The sequence below is a fragment of the Strix aluco genome, chromosome 24 (assembly GCF_031877795.1).
Source record: "Strix aluco isolate bStrAlu1 chromosome 24, bStrAlu1.hap1, whole genome shotgun sequence".
In the NCBI taxonomy this organism is placed as follows: Eukaryota; Metazoa; Chordata; class Aves; order Strigiformes; family Strigidae; genus Strix; species Strix aluco.
This window is the reverse complement of record NC_133954.1, coordinates 6,605,404-6,627,554: the sequence shown is the minus strand read 5'-3', so window position 1 is coordinate 6,627,554 and position 22,151 is coordinate 6,605,404. Positions and strand designations below refer to the sequence as shown.

At 40.5% G+C, this 22,151-nt stretch overlaps 1 protein-coding gene across 10 annotated transcripts in view; it reads right to left on the bottom strand.

The window, feature by feature from the left end:
- Positions 1–22,151, bottom strand: part of TANC2 (tetratricopeptide repeat, ankyrin repeat and coiled-coil containing 2) — a 291,017-nt gene that overhangs the window by 189,626 nt on the left and 79,240 nt on the right. Inside the window, exon 1 of one of the 10 annotated variants that reach the window (XM_074849352.1) lies at positions 5,135–5,409. The exons of 7 other annotated variants lie outside the window; for them this stretch is intronic. The gene's annotated coding sequence lies outside the window, so the exon portion shown is untranslated. Of the gene's footprint in view, positions 1–5,083; positions 5,410–22,151 lie in introns of those variants that run through there. 2 more of the 10 variants (XM_074849354.1, XM_074849353.1) reach the window with 2 other exon arrangements.

Below are 22,151 nucleotides of genomic sequence, written 5' to 3'. Positions count from 1 at the left end.
TCCACATGTTGCCAACTTTACATCAAATAATAAATAGTACAGAGACTGCTGACCACAGAGCTGTTAAAGACCTTCCAGACAAGATATGTGAGGTTTTTTTAAGTTTTTCTGTCATGAAAGTCTTTGTACTTCTAAGAAAGCAGACGTATCCATTTTCTCTCTCACGTAAACCTGAAGTCTCGAAAACAGTAATTTCTAAAATGAATATATTCTACGTTATTCTGACAGAATCTAACTAGAGAAAAATTTAAACATATAATATCTATCATCAGTGCCTTAATATTTACAATACGTTTACTGGGGCACATCCAGCAACTATTTTTCAATGACATATGCTTGATTTATCCTTACAATGGCACTTATTATAGCATAAAAGTTGAGTTTCTTGTCTTACATCCCACTAAATCAGCATCTCCCAGAGAAAATAATCCTATATACTGCCTTTTATTGCTAGATCTTAGAAGTTATTTAACATAGTGGATATTTACCTAGCATTACACTGAGACAAACATAGATTGTGGTTTTAAATTAAGTAGCAAGGTCCTTCTGAGCAATCTAGCTATTGGAATTTTTCACTGCATGTTTTTCAAAAATCTCTACTTTTTATTTTATTACTTACAATTACAAAATATTGCCCGTATAAAATTGGACCAGCAGAAGACAGCAAATCAACTCCTCAGAGCGATGGTAAAGACATAATCCCTGTTCTGATAGTCTGTACAGAAATATCTTACAGTAAATACTAGAAACTGTACCTCACCCCCCTAAATATCACGTAGTTCTCACAATTCTCACAATGAGAATCACACCTGAGAAATCATTTCACCTAAAATTACAGCACACCCTATTACTAACAGGCTCTGCTTCTCCTGTAAACATCCACAGCCCTCAAGAGTATTTTGAAATAAATTAAAGCATACAAAATTATGAACATACCATATTAAAACATTGTGAATTTAAAATCTTTATAAAGCCTGTACTTTTTAGATCAAAAGGGATAAATATCAAAGGCACCGTGAGAACCTCCACAGTTTACGTTATGGGGCCCATTATAGGAAATGTTATTACGAAAGTCTCAATCAGTCTTGTTGACTTCACAGTCCCTTAAATTTTGTGCCCATAGTTTTGCACAAAACAAACTTAAAAGAAACATATTTTACCACAATTCCTGTTTCAAAACACAAACTTTGAAACACTTCAGCCTTAAAGCTACAGCATCCACCTGTTAGTATTTCACTGTGGCGATATCAGTGATTCTTTCACCTTTTTCTATTTCTCCCTTAGGAAACTATTTATGTTTCCTTAGACCAGGATAAAAAGACATTTGTCGCCAGGTTGTGGATAAAAGCATGTGCAAATACCAATGTATTTATATACTCAACAAATGTAGTATTTGCAAAAGGGACCACTGCAGCCGAGCACTCAATATATAGCTAACAAACAAGATTTCTTTTAAAATCTTATTTTAAATCAAATTCATCCAAGATGTACCCAGACAGGGCCTAAAATGAAAGGTACTGTGAAGTTATTAATCCCAAATCATCCACCTTCTCAGCACTGCAACGCCGTGATGATCATTGTGTTTTAATGGATGAAACAGTTCTCCAGAAGGCAGTTATGGAAATCTGTAGGTAGAGACTTCTCAAAAGGGAAGGTAATTATTTTGGGAAGGAGAGCTACTTTAAAAAAAACAAAAAAAAACAAAAAATGCATTTCTTCTACATACTGTATAAATTATGGTTTTTGCAAGAGCACGCAGCTCTGAGCCTTGGTCTACGTGAGTTTAAGAACACAAATAACATTCCATGATTGCACAGCTGAAAACACATCTAGGATCTATTCCTGAACAGAAAAACTTTTATTTTTCAGTAGTAACTGCAGGCTTGTTTGTAAATTTACTTAATTTAAGTCTGTTTCCCTTTCTTCCATCCCAATACAGCTGCCCAACAACCAGTCCAAATCATTGTATTTTGCTTAATTTCTATTCAATAGAAATAACTTAATTGCAGTTAGCTCTTCATCTGCAATTTTGCAGCACTAATATATACCAGCCATTTTGTTTTCAGCATGTAACACCAAGAAACAGCTGTCTCCAGCCTACTTCTCTATTAACATATCAGATAACCTAGAAAACTTAGCTAAGAAGCAGAATGCAGCAGTAACAGCTGATTTTTATCACGGGAAATATACCTGTACAGATAGGACCATTACCTGATTTTTCTGATTCACTATTGCTGGCTCTGATTCAGCAAGCTGATTTCTCTTTCCTTATTAAATCACCATCACTAACATACCTATGCTATTTCCACATTTCCTGAGAAGTTAACAATTAAAAAGAGGGCTGAAATACTGTGGTTTCAAAGAGAATAAACCACTCGCACTGTACAGCTAGTATTTTTTGTATTTTCAATTAAAGGAAAAAGGGCCCTCATTTGATCGAGTCATTACAGCTGTATTTCACTGGACCTTCTAACCATGAATACTAAAGATGTAAAGGCTAACAGGCACTACTCTCCCCTTTTCAAGGGTGTCCACAACAGGGAGCAGCCAGAGAACAATTCATCACCTGTTTTGACTGCAACACCCTGCTGTCCAAATGCCAATTACCAAGTGTTCTCGTAGGAAGTGTCACCGAAGTACAAAATGACAAATTTCTAAAGCCAAATTTAAATACTTTTGAGACTAATGGTGAAAACTGTTTTCCAGAGCCTCGGTCTTTGCTGCAAGGCTTTTCATCAGCCCACGCTTAAAAAAATCTCAAGGAGTTGTGATCGCTTCACACTTAATAGACTAACTTGAAACTTTCTTCTTTTTTTTTTTTTTCTGGAAGATTTCAAGCCATTTATCTTTGCTTTGCCCATATAACCCAGAAAACACGTCGGTATAATCTGGTCCTGCAGAGCATGCTAGGGTTGTGCAGCGATACCATCAAGGACTGAGATGAAAATTTTCAGGATACCTTCAGATAAGAAGAAACCAGGAGATGTAACAGTCTGAAGGAGATGTCTAACTGAAACTATTATTACTATAAACTTCATTTTAGTCCTTAAATAAAACAGAACTAGTCAATTTATAGCCTTGCTGTTACCATTCCTTCACAGTGCTGTGAGAGAACACAGATAAACTCATTACTGCTGTACTTTGTAACGGAGATAATTCACCTTTTGTTTCATCTGCAAGTCTCAGTTATAAAACAACCATGAAATGGCTGAGAATAAGGGAAAGCAGATATCTAACAAACTATAGAATATACCTTCGGAGGTACTCTTGCTACTACTCTACACTATTTTTAGCACCTATAGATCTGCTGCATCATTCTAATCTTAAACCAGCTACTATTAAGGGGCATCTGAAAAATATGATGATTTATGCAGAGAGGAGGCAAGGATGTCTTTCTTTTTCTATTTAATTGAACCAAGAAATATGCACTATAAAGCATTATTAAATTCAGACACAGGGCTTTCTTCCTTGAACACTGCCATAAATAAGGGGTGGGGAACAGGTATGCATGATAAATGAACCAAACAGGACAAAACTGAATGAATAAATAGATGATTATACTCCAGTAATAACAGAATCACGGCAGGGTTTGGGTTGGAAGGGACCTTAAAGATCATCAAGTTCCACCCCCAGCCGCCACGGGCAGGGACACCTTTCACTAGAGCAGGGTGCTCAAAGCCCCGTCCAACCTGGCCTTGAACCCTGCCAGGGAGGGGGCACCCCTCTATGTGAGTAAAAATATTGAAACATGTAATCATCCATTTATAAATAAAACAAACTCCTTAAATACAGTATTAAAACTGTCTGGCCAAGCATTAGGCAGACTTAAAAGTCAACATTTTCATCACAAAAAACCCTTCTATTTATTCAAGTTCATGAACACACACGACATTAACCCCTCTGCCGTCCTTCCCTCTCTGGCATCAAGGTTTAACAGCCTGAATAGAAGAGCACTTTCACAATAAACACATATTTCCCGGTAGATATTGCATTTTTGTATCTTTTAAGATGATAAACCATCTCATCAGAAACCTAAAACGTTTACAAGTCAAATCCAGCAATTCCTCTTCCCTGAAGACAGCGAACTCCGTGTTGAAGTGACAGCTATGTACACCGGGACTGCACTAGCGACACACTTCAGCCCGTGAGGGAAATCCCAGCTGTACCAGGGAATTCAGCCCCTTCTCCGTACCCCCTCAGCTCAGTGCACCCCATGACCACAGCTCGTGAACCAGCACTATATTAGTCCAAGCATCCCACATACCAAACCCTCTTTGAAATCTGTGTATTCATAAAATAAACAGCTCTCACTAGTAACGACACAGTATAAGAACAGATCTACCAAGGAGGTAGAACAGAACTTCTGCTTGTTGTTTCACAGCAACATTATTGCTACCACTGCTTACTGATCTAAATAATGCAAAGTTAAAAATATATACGTACATAACTGCTTCATAAGACCAAAAGTCAGCTTTATCTAAACCTTCCTATCTCTGTGTCCTTGGGATCCTCATGACCCCCAGCCCCCTACTTCCTTCCTCCGTGTGCAACGGGATATTTTTGTAAGCATTTTATTTGAAAAAGAAAGGCAGTAATAATTTAAAGCCTTGTTATTCACAACGCAAACTAAACAGTGTGCTATGCTTATCAATAACGTATGAAGTGTTCACTCCCATGATTTTCCACATCTCAGCTGAGACTCCCTTGTTAATACTCTCTGGCATTATTATACACACAAAAGCAAATTAACAAACAAAAAAAGGTGGAGAAGAGGAGGAGGAAGAAAGGATGAAAAGACATGCAGGGTGTGTTTCATTTTAAAAAGGGTGGAAAAAAAACCCCAACTTATATTTGATTACCATAACTAATAATTTAAAGGATAACTCTCTTCTACATGCAAATCAACATTTCCACAAGACATTCTGTAAACATTTAAGCACAAGAGGCACGCACATTTTCATGTACTTTCACACTCACAAGAAGACCACGTAGCTTTTGAAAATTTTAAACATCTGTGCTCTGACACCTATAACCGCATCCTGAAGCAAGCAGGGAAACAAAAGATCCCCTAAGCAGTACTAACCTCTTAAGCTTTCCTCATCATTTCCTCCCTCGCTCAGCAAAGCAAACCCACCTCTGAATTCTGCTGAAGGTTATTCCTTTCTGAACTCAAAACCTCCCGCACCATCGTGACCGTCAGAGCGGCAGATGCCGGATGCGGTGCCCCGGGTGCTGCCGCCAGCCCGCAGCCGCCGCCAGGACCTGGTCCCTCCTCGAGCTCTGCGCTCGCTTTCCCTTGATGCCTCGCTTGGGCAGAACAGCAGGCAGCTGCCTGCCCGAGCTCTACGTGCCACCTTCCTATCCCTGTGTCCGCAGCCACCTGCAATTTCTTAAATTAACAACATGGAAAATGACTTTAAAAAAAAAAAAAAAAAAAAGCAAAGCTAGTAAAGCTTGCCATACAAAATTCAGGCAGATTATTACATGGTTTACTTTTTGTGCTCTGCTTTAGCCATTAAATTATTTAAAATGTAAGCTGTAATTTTTCATGTTTTATAATGGAAAAGAGATGCAAACTCACTCAATGTAAAAACGTAAGTAAAACTTTAATCAGCGAATAGCGCATTTGGTATTTTCACGTTGTTAGATTTCCTACAGAGCAAGCCATCTGTTTTGGGGCAAAACCATCATTGTTTGCAATATGGAAACATTCTAATTAATGGAGTAAAAATAGCAATTTGGCTTAAGAGGCTTTGGCAATTCATAAAAATACTTAAGTCCATCCATTTATCATGGAAGTTCATCTCATCAAGGAAGGTCATTTGAGCAGAGTATGACTTATGGCTGTTTTGTTTATTGAGGGAGCTGCAACAAGGATCCAGTGAAGCATCATCCAGCAAGTGTCTGTGCTGCTAAAAGGCCTCAGCACCTTTCAAAAAGTTGCCCCCCCCCTTTTTATGGCAGACTTCATCTCCTTAGGAGCACAGAATGGACACTTCCTCAAACTGTGTATGATAGAGCACACACTTCATAAATGTACCTCGAAACGTAAAGGTATATTGTGTGCTTCTTAGATATCCTAGATTAACTACCCATATTGCTTATCATTTATGAAGAACCACAAAAAAAATCCAACCCACACAGCTAGGGGCCACAGGCTACTAAGAGCAACTGCAGAATTAAAAACTAACTCCTTTCCTGTGCAAGAATGTTTGTGTTTATTTTTATTACTGCAGTGCTTGGAAGCCTGAATTGAAATTAGGGTCCTACTGTGTTGGCAGCTTGTACAAAAACACAGTAAGAAAAAGCCCTTGTCATAATAAATTTATTAGCTTAAGTCCTACTCCTGCAAGATACACTGTCAGCATTACTTCCCATGAATTTCAGACAGAAGGATAAGTGGGGTTTTTTCTGGGATGTACAGGTACACACACTTCTTAAGAAATCATACAAATCATTTGGGTTATTTTGGAGCAGAATGAAACCTAAATAAGTTTAGGCATCAGTGACACAGATCTGTACCTTCATCATCTCAAACCTTTTATTTGTCACTGGAAAGAAACTGCTACATCTGATCTGGGATACAATTCATCTCACCTATTTCATATGGGAAAAGTGGCATCCTTGTTTCTCTCTATTGATAACTATTTTGCCTGGAGTTACCTATACTGCATAAAGTGTATGTTCATCACAAACCATACCCTTTGCTTTTTTTCTTTTCCGCACTGTGGGAAGATGCCTGTATGACAAGATGAATACCTGAAGTAGAAAAAAAAACTTTGCTGCTAATAATATTTGGAAATTACACAGCGTATTTTATTAATTAATTTTTGAAACATCAGACCTATGTAGTTAAAATACAGATGGTGATTATACAGCTGGATGCAGAAAGTGAGGCATACAGGAGCTTCCCATGTCACGTTACAGAAAAATAATGGCAGTATTTTTTAATGATTACTGCCATCAACAAGCCCATAGGTTTCTGCAAACAAGGATATCGATGTTATCCCTGGGTGCCTCCTGCTCAGAGATCCTCTCCAAACCAAGCAGCGGGCACATCTGTCTGCTTCCCTCAGCTGAAGAATTCACAACAGAATGCAGAGTTTAGCCTTCAGTTACTAATTTCCTACTAAAAATGTTTCCAAGTTATAAAAATCTCTGGTCTCCATACTTCTGGAACACTGAGCAGCACTTCCAGCAGCTGTACTGGCCTCCTGTGGTGCCTGGAGCTGTCTCGCCCCTCCGGGTCCCAGCTCGCCCAGCTCTCAGGAGGCACCAGCCCTCGGCCTCGGGAGCTGCCACTGCTCTCGCCTCAGCTCAGCAAAGGTGCCCGGTCTCTCTGGAGCAGAGCCTGGTCTTTTAGGGGTTATATTTGTAACAGCGATCACTTGATGCTGAAATTTAAGAGCTGGCCTCTGGTTGAACTCAGTGACTTAGGGACCTGCTATGAGAGTGTGAGATGGTGCACGGCACTCATTTGATGCCCATCTGCTAATCAGCTTTTGCTCATTAGAAGCATGGTTACTTACGTCAACATCTACCTGACATAGGTTCTTCACACCAACGCTATTCGGTAGAATTCTTTGTCCACTATTACACACAAATCTCCGCATGAACGACAAAAGCAATTTTCTTCTCCCTTTACAGCACCTTTTCTGCTGAGACATCTCCTCTCCCATCACTCAGGTTCTCACCAGCTGTTTATCACCACCCAACAGAGGTCCTTCCTTTTTCGAAGCTCTCATTTCCTTTTAACTCCGCATTATGTATCGCCCCTTTGGTTTCAAGGTAAAAGGTCACAGATAGCACTAAAGAGGACGAAACAAAGTTATCCTGACCTTTTTCAGATTGCAAAATAATTCGTGGAGTTCTGGTACCTTTTGCACCAATTCAGTGTAATAATTAGTCCAAGGTGAGAGCTAACAGGGGGGCAGACACTCACTTTGCCCACAAGTTATCACAAAGCTGTTACGGAGCTGTTTACTGAAGTGGGTATCAGCCTTCCTACCCCTTGTGTTACCCCCCATTTAAAACAAATTGTATCTAGGTATTGTACAGAAGTTTAGTACTATACAATTAAGTTTTAATCACCACTCAACTCAATTATCTGCTTTGTGGGTTAATCACTGTGCTGTCCCACCACACATCTCAGCTACAGCTCAACACTACAAATTTTATGACCAGGTTTCACCGTAACTGCTGTTTAAAACTACCTCAAGTCTAGAAAAACAACACTGAAAACTTCCAGAGAAACATTTTAAACAAATTCTCAGTGACTAATCTTAAGTACCTTTTTATTATCCACATTCTTCCTTTTTATAGATTACTGTAAACAACAGAAAGGTGACAACAGAGCACTTAAAATAGCATCAGACTCTTGTGCATCCTCTTCACACTTAGGAATCTCCTTCAATGCATGTTTTAAAGATCCTTTCCCCTCCTCCCATCCGCAAGACAGCCACGGATCGCTACTCGCTGTGCTACGAGTAAACTCGGGGACCTCTTGGTGACCACCTCAGCGAACTCCGGGTCTGGTGTGTGGCACTGTCACCCCAGGAGCACAGAAACCCACGCCTCTCGCTCAAGCCTACACATCCAACTCAGAAAGCAAGCTTAATCTTAACCCCTCCTTTAAAAGTCTGTAATATAAGTTTGTATACATAATTTTTAACTTGAAACATTTATTTTCAAAATTCAACAGGGAGCTAGATAGCTGAGTTAAGATTTTTACATGTAAGGCAGATTTACAGAGATTCAATTACTACTTAAAAATAATCATTAATTATCGGACTCCTCATATACTCAATTATTAAGCACATCGCACACTGGCAGCTCAGGAACTTTCTCAAATCTCACTTTTATGGTGGTTATCTACCTTCTCTTTCATCAGTTTTGCTGAGCAGAACTCCCCAAACTATGGGCTATAGATTTGCCCAACGGTTGCAGAGGTCTGGGGCACTGTACAAACAAAGAAGCAGCGTCATCTTAGTTAGCCTGAACTTTATTTACACTCCATTAAATTACTGTAAAAGTCACCTTCCATATTTTATGAACATTCCCAGTATCACTGATGCACAGAAGCAACTGCTGCAATTTTAACATCAGTATTACATGACATGAAATAAAAAGGGTCTTTGAGTACGACCATGCTGGCAGCAAACCACTCTTGGCAAAGGTTTCTTGGCTTCACTCCTGTCTTACAGCTCACATGGGTATCTGAAAATCACAACGTTTTCTGGAAGGTACAGGTTAAATTAGGAGATGGCATTTTGAATTTATTTTCAGAGAGGATGTTTGGATAATTGATATCATCTGTGTCATGGAAATGGATCATTTTTATGGGTTTACCTCTTTGTTGCCATTATTTTACATATATTTTTACATTACTGCCCAACCAAAGCCAAGTACCACAGCACAAAGCACTCGCTGATTAGAAAAACACTTCCAGCCCAGAAAACTGCTCATGTGACTGAGCATTTATAGTACAAATAGAACACATGATGAGCACAAACAAATGTGTAACACAATGAAATATTACTGACTTTGAATGGTGGAAAACGCATTGGAAATTTAAAATTAGTTTTAACTTCAACTCAGAATACTGATAATTCATTAAATTCATTTAAAATGTTAAGGCTGGAGGAGGACTCTGCAATGTTACTTTAACTCTAAGGTGGTTGTAACTTCACAAATATGCTAAGAGTATATGAACAAGGAATCCACACTAGTGAGATCATAAGGAGAAGAGAAGGCAGCAGCAAAGTAAAAAGTAACTTTTATGTCAAGCATGTACTGGTGGCTTGACAATTATGAATTTTTTTGTTCACATCTAACGTGAAATTCATATGCACATCAATAGAAGGACAAGTTAATGTAGGTCTACAGTCGCCTTAATTACAATCACCACATGGAACTGCTTGCAAACCTGTAAAGTTCAAAAATCGGATTTATTCAGATACCTCCAGTTCAGAAATAACAGGGAGCCATTCTCCTGTTATAAAGACACTCATCTCTAGGATTCAGCCAACAGACTTCAGAGGATACTCCCCAACTCACCTGCAAATAGGGGGGAAGTAAAGCATCAGCACAAAGAAACTGTGCTCTGTGAAGACGTTCTGTAATCCTTGATCAAATCCGCAGCCAAGATCTAGGGACATCTTTGACAGTACACAGTATTTACTCAAGGGAGCTTATCCGCACTCACTGAAAGGGGCTTTTACAATTAAGGAAGTAAAAGGCAGGAGCTCTTTCACAATGTTCTCTCCGTGCTACACTGGCCAAGACTAATGGCCAAGCCATCCTCTCCGTTGTCAGCGCTCTTTTATCCGCAGCACATGGCAAAGGCAGCGCTGCCAGCAGCAGCACAAGCCAGAAGGATACCTTACACATAGCCAAGGCGAATCTACCAGTCTCCTTTCTCCCTGGCTTCTCCCCTCCAGAGCCCGAAAGACCTCTTCCTTTCACAGGAGATTAATCGGGCTCCCTGGCCCTGAGCTGCTGCGCTATTCACTCTCTCTGCTGGAGAAGCTGGAGCAAGGCCAGCCGCCTGGATTTCTTTCATGCACAGTGTCCTAAAGAGACACATTTGGAAAAAGCACCCCCTGATAAATCATTACTGTTGCCAAGTATAGTTACAAAATACTAACAGACTTTCTGTCTTGAGAAGAAAGAAAAAACCCAAAGTTGATATTAACCTCTTGTGCACCACGAGGCCTGAGAACCTGCCTTCAGAAAACCGAGAAAACCCTGTAACAAGTATATTATGACATGAATGCATTGAATGGGCATAAATCAGAAAAAATCACAGAATCACAGAATCAACTAGGTTGGAAAGGACCTTGAAGATCATCTAGTCCAACCATTAACCTAGCATTGCCAGTTCCCATCTACACCAGATCTCTCAGCGCTATATCGACCCTACTCTTAAACACCTCCAGGGATGGGGACTCCACCATCTCCCTGGGCAGCCCATTCCACTGCCTAATAACCCGTTCTGTAAAGAAATACTTCCTGACATCTAGTCTAAACCTTCCCTGGCACAACTTGAGGCCATTCCCTCTTGTCCTATCACTTGTTACTTGGTTAAAGAGACTCATCCCCCCTCTCTGCACCCTCCTTTCAGGTAGTTGTAGAGGGCGATGAGGTCTCCCCTCAGCCTCCTCTTCTCCAAACTAAACAACCCCAGTTCCCTCAGCCGCTCCTCATACGACCTGTGCTCCAGACCCTTCACCAGCTTCGTTGCCCTTCTTTGGACACACTCGAGTAATTCAATGGCCTTTTTGGAGTGAGGGGCCCAAAACTGAACACAAAATGCGGCTCCTCACCGGCGCTTCCTGCGCGTTGCAGGCGGCAGCGCTACTGCTGCTCGCCGCCGGCTCCCGAAATGAAGAGAAAAAAAAGATGCTTCTTTAATTTTCCAGAATACACTTTTCCTTTTTTGTTATCCTAACGAATTTGAAAGGAACTAGGTAGAAGACCAGATTTCAAAATAATCTGATCTAGTCACTTAAAAATACAGCTAATCACACAACAGCATTTTCAGAAGTGTCTGAGAAGCCTACGTCCTCCTCTTCATTCAATATTTAAGAACATCTGGAAAATCTGTCAAAAGTGAAGTTATAAATACTTTTTTTAAAGTGGCCCATGTCCAAAGAATTTATTTATCCCAATTAAAAACTGTATCAATTTGTTTAGTAAAATGAAAATTACTTTCAGTTTAAGCTTGTCACACTGTGAATAAAAGACATCCCTCTTTTGCTAAAATACGGGTTTATAAAATATAGAATCAATAAGCCTAAAGCCAGTACACGATACCTTTCCACAACTATCCCACTAGAAGTGCTACGACATGCCGTGTGGGAAATATTTCTCTTAAGAACACAGGAAGAAAATTACAAAAACTGACTTGAATTAATAAGCAAATTATTATGACAATGCCGGCTTCGCTGTCATTATGTACTTACAAAGTAGCCTCTGTTTTATGTGATTTTTGTCTCACTGTGCCCTAATTTTATGGAAGTGCTTTCAGGTGCAGCTCCTGCCACCCCCCGTCCCAGCCTCTCCCAAGCGCGCTGCTGGACGGGTAGGAACAAACAGTACGTCCTCCCCTGAGCTGCTTCAGAAAATAAAGGAAGAAGTTTTATTTTCACGACATCACATCTATTTTAAAGTGATGATCTTCTCTCTGGAGTGTGTCAAGAACAGAGGTAAACTTTGTTGGTTGCATGAAGAACAACCAGCAGAGGCAAATGTCTCCATTTAAGAGCGAGGATGTGTCTCTGGCATAGGCAGTGAGCAAAAGTTCTTGCTTTGTTTAATTGTCAATAAAGAGAAGATAAAGAATAGCTGGACATTCAGTTTATAAACTGTTAGTGGGCTTTTATCTTGCAGGTCAGCTTTCAGGGCACCATCTCCCAGCTAAGGATCATTTCATCAGTCATTTGGATCAGCAGACAATACTAAAAGGCAGCTGTGATGTTTAGACACAAAATTCAAATTTTTCTTACATTTTAGAACTTTGATCTACTGAACTCTTTCTAGATGTCTATTTAATACCACAACATTGTTGTAAACTTTCAAACAAGTTTTGTTCATGTAAATACACTAATTAAAATTACAGACGCAGTTTTGAATTTGAATTTCTAAACAAAAAAAAAATAAAAATGCAGAGACACCACCAAGAATGCTTTCCATAGCTTTTTATTCCTTTTAATAAAACAATGGTGGCAACTCAGTGATCAGAATGAGATATTCCACTGTGAACAACTTCAAGGAATACTTAAAAAAAAGTGTAAGTGGATGATTCAATTGTTTAAATCAGACAAGAACAATACGACAAATAATTTAAATGCACTATTAATTCTTGTGGTATCAGTGAAAAAGTGGTTTAATATAAATTAAAAGCAGACTACTTTGTATTAAGTATAAAAGTAAATTCATATATTAATACTTCACTTGAAATTGTAACAAAAGAAAATTAAAATATAAATTAAATGCCTCTTTAAATCAGTATATTGCAATCATGAGATAATCCAGAATCTTAATTTCTTACTGTAAGAATGGGCCAAAGGTCCAGTTCATCAGATTATTTTTTGTCTACCAGCAATTGGTAACAGAGGTCTCAGGGGTTGGTGGCTGATGACCATTGTGAAGTATAACAAATAGTTTCATGCACCACTTTATCATAACTCACCTAACAGAAGATGCTGATTTTCAAACCTGCTTAAAATGACCCAAATCACCACCTGCTAAGATGTAGATACCTTTCCCAAGCTTCTTCTAAAATCATGTCCCCTAACTTGCTAAGATTTTTTTTTTTGGGGGGGGGGGGGGGTTTGTATGTTAGGAGACTATGGGTTGGTTTGTCTACAAATCACATCCTCAAAAAGAAAATGACATAAAAGGAAAAATAAATCCTTCCACATCAGAAAGATCTTGCAGCAAAAAAGTTCCACAATTCCCTCAAATAGGTCATTTAAAAATGGAAGCTTTAGCAAAAATTATCCATGAGTTTTCTAAAAATATATCCGATATTAAAAAAAGTCCTTATACAAATGTTGAGAGAGTAAAAGTTTCTGTGCATGTAATAGAAACTTCTAAAGAGATGACAGCTTGAAAAATCAATCCTCTTATAAAGATTAATTTTTCCATTAAAGATATTAGTAAGTACTAGATACTTACTATTCCTTAAGGAGAAAAGAAACAAGGAAGAGCAAGTGCAACTCCAACGAAGAGAAGGTAATAATGACACTACATTGATTCACCAACACCTACTACAGGTACTTTAATGCATCAAAGAGATGCTTATATGAAGGAAGTTAAACATACATCTTCCCAAAACCAGTAACTTCACATACATAGTGCTGAACTGGAAGCTGCAAAAGCCACATTTAAAAAGCCACCCTGGAAAAGCCATATAAAAACCCTGGAGGCTGGGAAGAGGATGCAGGAGAAAGGAGCCTTCACGGAATCAACAAATCACTACAGATCAGGAGGTTTTATATAAGCTGGGTAATATTTAGTGCACAAAATTCCCTCAAAAATAAAAATATGAATCATACCTTGAATAGAATTCTAGGATGAAGCGATACGGTTTCAACATCTGTCAGTGTCATAAAGAAATGCCAGAATCTGTATCAACACTTCCCATGGATAAGTCACAGTGAATATAAATAATATTTATCTTTAGGAACTGGGAAAAAAGTGATATGGAAAAATCCCACATCTTTGGTGGAAATTTAAGTAAAGGCACGCTTAGACTAATAAGGATTAGTAATACTGAGGAGAGAACGATGAAAATGGATCTGATTAACAGACACGTAAGGCCAGAGGGGTCAGCTCTGCAGCCAGCACTGAAGACAAACCCTTGAGTGTTGTGTCCAGTTTTGGGCACCTCAATACGAGAGAGATCTCGAGGGGCTGGAGCAAGTGCAGAGGAGGGCAACGAGCTGGGGAAGGGCCTGGAGAATAAATCCTGTGAGGAGAGATTGAAGGAGCTGGGACTGTTCAGTGTGAGGAGGAGAAGGCTGAGGGGAGACCTCATCACTCTACAGCTCCCTGAAAGGACGTTGTGGAGAGGTTGGTGCTGGTCTCTTCTCACAGGGGATTAGTGACAGAACAAGAGGGAACGGCTTTAAACTGCAACAGGGGAGGTTCAGACTGGACATGAGGAAAAAATGTTTCCCAGAAAGAGTGGTCAGAGAGTGGAATAGGCTGCCCAGGGAGGGGGTGGAGTCCCCATCCCTGGGTGTGTTTAAGGGTCGTTTGGATGAGCTGTGGGGGGATGTGGGGTAGGGGAGAACTTTGTAGAGTCGGGCTGAGGGTTGGACTCGATGATCCGGAGGGTCTTTTCCAACCTGAATGATTCTGTGATTCTAAAACACACCCACCATGGACCAGAACAGGCACAGTTTGCCCTCTAGCCATGCTCCAAAGAGCTAAAGGACAGCGGGGATCCAGCAACTGGGTAGGCACACAGAAAAGCAGCGGTGGTTCAAGTGAAGTGGCTCAGTCACCTTTCTAACAGGCCAGCGTGGGCAACACAAGCAGCGTTGGCCTGGCCCCAGGGACACTCACTGCTCCGTGCCCACCTCCTGCAGCCTCTCACAACATGACCTCCGCACCAAGCTGACCCTGCCTGGACACCGGGCACCCACCAAAGCCGCTCTCTCACTCCCCTCCTCGGCTGGACACGGGGGAGAAGATACAACAAAGGGCTTGTGGGTTGAGGTAAGGACAAGGAGAGATCACTCAGCAACTGCTGTCATGGGCAAAACAGACTTGACTTGGGGATATTAGTTTATTACCCACCAAATCAGAGTAGGGTAAGGAGAAATAAAACCAAATTTTAAAATACCTTCCCCTCATCCTTCCCTTCTTCCCCAGCTTAACTTTACTCCCAATTTTCTCTACCTCCTCCCCCTGAGCAGTGCAGGGGGACGGAGAATAGGGGTTGTGGTCAGTTCACCACATGCTGTTCCTGCTGCTCCTTCCTCCTCAGGGGGAGGACTCCTCACACTCTTCCCCTCCTCCGGCGTGGGGCCCTCCCTGGGTGCGGGTGGGCATCTGCTCCCCCGGGGAGGTCCCTGGGTGCAGGACACAGCTGCCTCACCATGGGCTGCCCCACGGCTGCAGGGGAATCTGCTCCAGCGTGGGCAGCACCTCCTCCCCTCCTTCTGCACTGACCTTGGTGGCTGCAGAGTTGTTTCTCTCACACAGTCTCACTCCTCTCTCTGGCTGAAGTTGCTGTTTGTTGGGTTTTTTTCCCCTTAAATACGTTATCCCAGAGGCACTACCGCCGTCCCTGATGGACTTGGCCTTGGCCAGCGGCGGGTCCGTCTTGGAGCCGCTGGCATTGGCTCCATTGAACATGGGGGAAGCTTCTGGCAGCTTCTCACAGGAGCCGCCCCCGTAGCCCCCCCCCCCCCCCCCGTTACCAAAACCTTGCCACACAAACCCAATATACCTTTCATTTATCAAATAAATAAATAATTCATGAAGAAGGCTTTGTTTCATTTTGTTCAAGAATATTCCTACCACGCTGTAAGAGAGAGCACTTCCAGCTGGTAAAGAAGTATATGACATCCAAAAAATGGTTTGCACATGGAGCACAGAATCAGCATGCAGTCTCTAATCATGTTTCATGAGGCTCCTGCCTTCTTGCAACAGGTTATGAAACTGCAGATTGTTTCTTAAGTGTGATTAAACACATAAATAAATAAGTAATCGGCAGTACTCTGAAGTCCCAGAAACCTCCTCACGACCATCTGACATACCTGGGCTAAAGCTGCTTCAACTCCTGTCACAACAGCAGCTCTTCAAGGTTAGCATTTCAGATCCTATCACGCTAAAGCCACCTTGGGACGTAACTTCAGCTTGCCTTATAGCCAAAGAGCACATTAATCTCTCCACTCAAAGCTGTCTCTGACATACAGAGGTATTCTAATGCTTCTTTCAGAGCAATAACTACAGCTTCTCCTGACTGTCATCACACCTCATCCATCTTTTTCTATATTCTTTGGTGCTTACTTTATAACTCGATAGTTGAAAAATCAAACATATTGAAAATGAAATTTAATAAAGTAACAACCTAATAATACCTTCTGCCATCCTGTTACAGACTCATCTTGACTTTTATCACCACATTTAGAAGCTTAAACACAAAATGAAATTATGAGACAAGAGGCTTATTTTGCATTCTGATACTTTACAATAGAACTGGGAATACAGACTCCCTCTATCCCACACAGCCGTTAATATTTCCTCCTTCCACAGTATTTTATAATATTCAAAGGATACCTAGAAGAACCTTCTTCCCTCTCCTCAAACATATATAAAAAGCATGACTTTTGCATTGTAGCATCAGTGCCACATGCTCTGTCACTCGAAGTTTCTACTTTATATTCTTTGTATTGCCTATATGGCATAAAAAATATATATATATAGTTGCTAAAAGAATATTCTCTTGTGGTCTCATTGAACCTATTCCTACAAGTTAATCAGAGAAAAGACACTGAAGTATAAGCCCTTCACAAATCTCTTGATAATGCAGACTCAAAAAAAAGCTAAATTTAGTACTAAAAGTTGTGAAAAGCCACCTTGAAAGAACATTTTGCAAAGAGCTGAATTCATTCCTAAGAGATGAATTCAACTCACCTGCCCCCGTGAGTCACAGGCTCCTGCTGTAGTACTGCACACTCGCACGTTACACAATGAGTAAGAGATCCACCCAGTTCATCTATCGATGTCACTTACTGCTTGGAAAATTGAACTGAAATTGTGCTAAGTCACATGATGTGAAAATTCACCAGCTAATTAGTAAAGGAAATTACCTATGGTTTTCTATGATTGATGTTGATTAATTTGAAATCCTTGCAGGCAGAATTTCACTGCAAACAGAAATTACAGTTTCAACGTTCAGAAAGAACAAAATACAAAGCCTGATATTTAGCTTGAACTTTTTGCCATTTTAATTATTTTTCCTGTACATGATGATGTTTGCTTATTTCTGTGACACATCACATTCTGATTACAAGAAAATACACATTATATATTCAACACACTGAGGTAAAATGACAAAAATCAACATGCAAGTGTTGAATATTTCTAAAATAATTTCTTTACTTAGAAACATTCAATACTCAATAAGCTTCCAGAACTGTGAGTAACATTACTTTTAGTTTGCTTGTATACAGACCAGAAATACATTTTTACAGATTATTTGTTTTGTTTAAATTGTTCTTTAAGTTAAGGAATCCAAGTTTGTTGCTTGCCTGAGAACTGGAGCTCAACTTGTTCCAGTAGAGAAAGCCAAAGATCAGTCATTAGACATTCCTGATTACACAGATTAAATAGTTGAATCCACAGATATAAACCTTTGTCCTTAATGGACTTGTTTGCATTTTTAAACCATTATAGATAGGGTAATTATTAAGGTTTCCTCAGACATCCTGGAAAGGACATTCCACTTTCCCAACAGTTTGGCTTCACAAATACCTCAAATTGATTGTATTTTCTTTTGACACAAGTGTACATACTCTTTTTGAATTGTGTATGATAAAACCTTTTTCTTTGAGGAGTAAGAGAAAGCAAGGTCATTTGACACGGAAAAATGTAACTTTATCTCCTTTGCATATCAGCATGGTGCACTTCAGCACAGCTGTTGGTACATAATTTGTCAGAAAACTTCTACTCCCTCTACTGGCTCTGTGACAGTAAGGCAGCTGTAGGTGGCTATTACATACCCCCTCATCTGTGTAAATAACACCACCAAATCCCAGATGTATCCAGAATGACACAGCATATATGTATTTTATTGTCCCCCTTACACACCTGTGTTGCTACAGTCTGACTATAAAAGTGTACTGATATTTCTTTCCTTAGTCCAAAAAATTCTGCTAATTTATTAATAAAATTGATGCTTCTGATTCGCTTAGCACCTATGCAACAGCACATTTTAAAGCTCATGTTGACTCACCTAATATGCAGTAAGAAGATTTTGAAAAAAATCAATAACCACTGTGAGCTCTTTTTCAGTACTTGTCATCAAAATAGCGAAGTGGTGTACAAAAACAGACTGTGCATTTGCAAGGGTAAGGGATGAGGTATTATCCCCATTTTACAAATATAAATCTAAGGCACACTGATTACAGACAGTATTTCACCCAATTTTTGGCACTCAACTTCAATCAGAGGCAGTATTTGAGAGCACTGACCATTCTTTGCTCCTTCGTACATTCAGGGATTGCTTTCTCTTTTTCTTTACCTGCCAACACGCTTCTACTTCTGTGCACGCTACAACTAAATACCTAAATACCTGTCAGGAGAAGGTCTGGAACCCTGGTACCACCCTCCTCATGAGCACCCAGCCAAAGACCACAGTATTATCCTTTATCTATCCCCTGCACGCAGGGTTAGTCCGTCCCACGAGCACGACTTTGCATTTGTCCTTGTTGAACTCCGTAAGGTTCCTCCAGCCCATCGAGATCCTTCGGACTGGCAGCCCCTGACCCCCAACGATCAGCTACTGTCTCCAGGACAGTGCTGCCCACAGACTTGGTGAGGATGCTCTCCACCCCTGGTCCAGGCTGTCCCTAAAGCTGGCACCAGATACTACTGGCACTAGTATCAACCCCTGAGGAATGCTCCTCATAACCGGCCACCAGTTACAGCTCTGAACTTTTGGTCACCCTCCTGACAGTCCAGCCACCTTTTCTCTCAGGTTGCAGTCCATCTATTTAGCCCACATCCCCTCCAGCTGGCCACAAGGGTCTTAGACGGGGTTGAAAGCCTTCCCAAAGTCAAGGCAAGCTGTGTCCACCACCCCATTCCCATCTGCTGAGCCAGTCACTCCATCACTGAAGGCAATCAGGCTGCTCAAGCACAATTTGTAACTTGATAAATCTTTCTGTGTCAGTTTTTCCCAATGACCTTCTTGTCTTTCATGCCTGGAAATGGCTTTGAAGAAGTCTTCATCATTTTTCCCATGGCTAAGCTGAGGCTGTCAAAGCCTGTATTTCCCTTAGATGGGTATACCGCTTGCCGTTTCCCAGTCCCTGGAGACCTCCTCTTGCCAAGGGCACGTACGTACCTTCCAGCTTCCTACATTCTCCTGTGAAGATACAGGGACACCAGGAGCAAGCTCTGGTGGAAAGCATCTGGAGAATGACTGGGGAGCTTCAACTCATAACAACCTTATTACTGCTTTCACATAAACTATCTACACTGATATTCTTTGCGTGAAGAGGCTGTTCAAAGCTCTTTAAAGGTTTGTTAGCAGTTATCAGTACAATAAAAAGCCAGTTGTGTTCTTTAAGCAGCGTTCAGCAGTTAGTCAACAGGGATTACAGCAGCTAGGTTGCACAACTGAACAGTTCTGTTTATAAAAATACCTTTTTGACCAAAAAAAAGGATCTACAAGGACATTTAAAAATTATTTCTAAAACTTCTTACAACATCCACTATACAGCTCCATTCAAACTGTTGGCAAATGCAGTAGAAGCAAACACCATGTAATATGAGGAAGAAAGATATTCCCAACATCGTGTTTCCCTCTTTTCTTCCAAGCCTCCTACCTTCCCTCTGCAGTAAGAAACAAGAGCAGCTTCCACAGCTCTACTCACAGCCCCAGACATCCATCACCAGGACCCCCTGCTTTGTCTTGTTCATTCCTTCATGAAACCAAAGCTTATACAGAAGAGCAGTGAACTCCATGAGCTCTGGTCAAATACTGCTTCTTCCAGTACAACACTCCGTGCAAGTATTACGTATAATCCACAAAGGCAAATCATTGTTACTGTAGTTTCTGACAGCCTAAAACCAAGAGTGCACAGTGAAGGCTTTCAGCTAAGTTTGGAGTGAGAAAAGGTGGTCGATGGCGCAGTGTCAGAGGAGCCAACCACTGCCTAAAGGCAGAGCTCTGAAGGGGAAATGGCACAACCTGCAAACATTACTGCTCCTGACCCCTTTAATTTCAAAAATCGATTCCCTTGTTTGCAGAATGGATGCCCACATAAAGGACTGGTTTAAAAAGCCTTTTTCTTTTCCCTAGAAGAAACTCTCCAGGGGTTAAAGAGCTCAGAACATATGAGGACAGCAGAGGGGAGATGGCTGCTGTAATGGAAGCAGCATTCAGAGCAGAGCAGGAGGACAAATCAGCCCCCGCTATTAGAAGGGACCTCAGTGAATTAATCTCAGCAATCAGATCTGTAGAATCGCTAATGAAGGGAAAGGTTTGAGAAGGATTAAAGCTGATATAGAAGAACTTGAGAATGGGCTCACTGACCTAGAGATAAATCTTGGATAAAAACCAGCATGTAGGAATACGTCTGAAAAATAAAATATGGATGACTGAGGAAAAAGGAGTGCTTGTAGATGCACTGACAGAAATAAAAAATGGGGAAACAGCAAAAAAAAAACAACTAGCTCCCAGCAGCTGTAAAGGAGACAATCCTGTCAAATACTCAGGGCATGCCTTCCTCTCTTTTTTAGCTATTTGAAACAAATAGAGCAATCAGCACAGAAGAAATACATCAAACCGTTCTCTCACCTCCCCAAATGCATGTACCTAATTTTACAACTTAACCTTTTTGAACAAATTGGACAGACTGAAGATTCTTTCGCTCATTTTGTCTTGGGGGAGGGAAAAAACCCCAAACAAACATTTCAAGCTCTGATACAGGCTACTTTAATGAAAAGGGAAGAACTAAGTAAGAACTGCACCTGTATCAAAACAGTAAATACACCTGACACACAGAGCCTGCCTTTCAAACAATGTTATATATTGAAGAGAACAGTACAACACGAGTGGGGAAGAAGGATTTAGAAGTCCCCAAAATCTAAGCCTCATAGTAACAAGCCCAAAATACAGCATTTCAAAGACAGGGAGATGCTGCTTTATCATAAAAATCAGATATTAAGAAACATGGCATTCTTCCAATTCCCCCCCATGAAATAAAGCCCAAAAAAATGGGAATACTGAGAAGAACTACAAGATGATGAGTATTCAAGAAGATTTAACTGAAACAAACCATAAGAAGTTGAAATATTTCAGATTCCAGAAATAATGCAGTAAAACACAGTCATCTGGTGAGCTAAAATGATGAGAAAAATGGAGTAAAGTCATATTGTAAGGTTTGAAAACAGGGGCAAAGAAAAAAGGAGTTTTGTAAGTGTACCACAATAAGGGAAGTTAGAAGAGGAGGGTCAAAGCAAGGAGGAAGGCTTAGAATATGGCTCTGAAAAACTCATGTATGCAAATCATTTAAGAATAACACAGAGCACCATGAGATGACAATCAGAAAATGCTGAGAAAGAACTAAAAATCCCTCTCCAGGAGAAGATTAGTGTTTACATCTGTATTTGATGAAAGCAAAAAAGATAATGAATAAAACAATTCATTAAATCTGAAAAAAGTGGAAAAAGCCACGAAGAGGACGTGGGAACAAAACTCACTCAACAGTGCTTCAGGTACTGAAGTCACTTTCAGAGCTCTGGGAACAGAAGAGGTGGGGTAGGAATATCCACTGCTTGTTACTCATAACAGGATGGAGGCAGCCTTAGTCAACACACTTGTTGTTACAGCTGGTGATGTTCAAATTTGTGAAAATATTGGCAAGGCTTAGGCTGACAGAGCTGGATTATCCCCCGCTCCC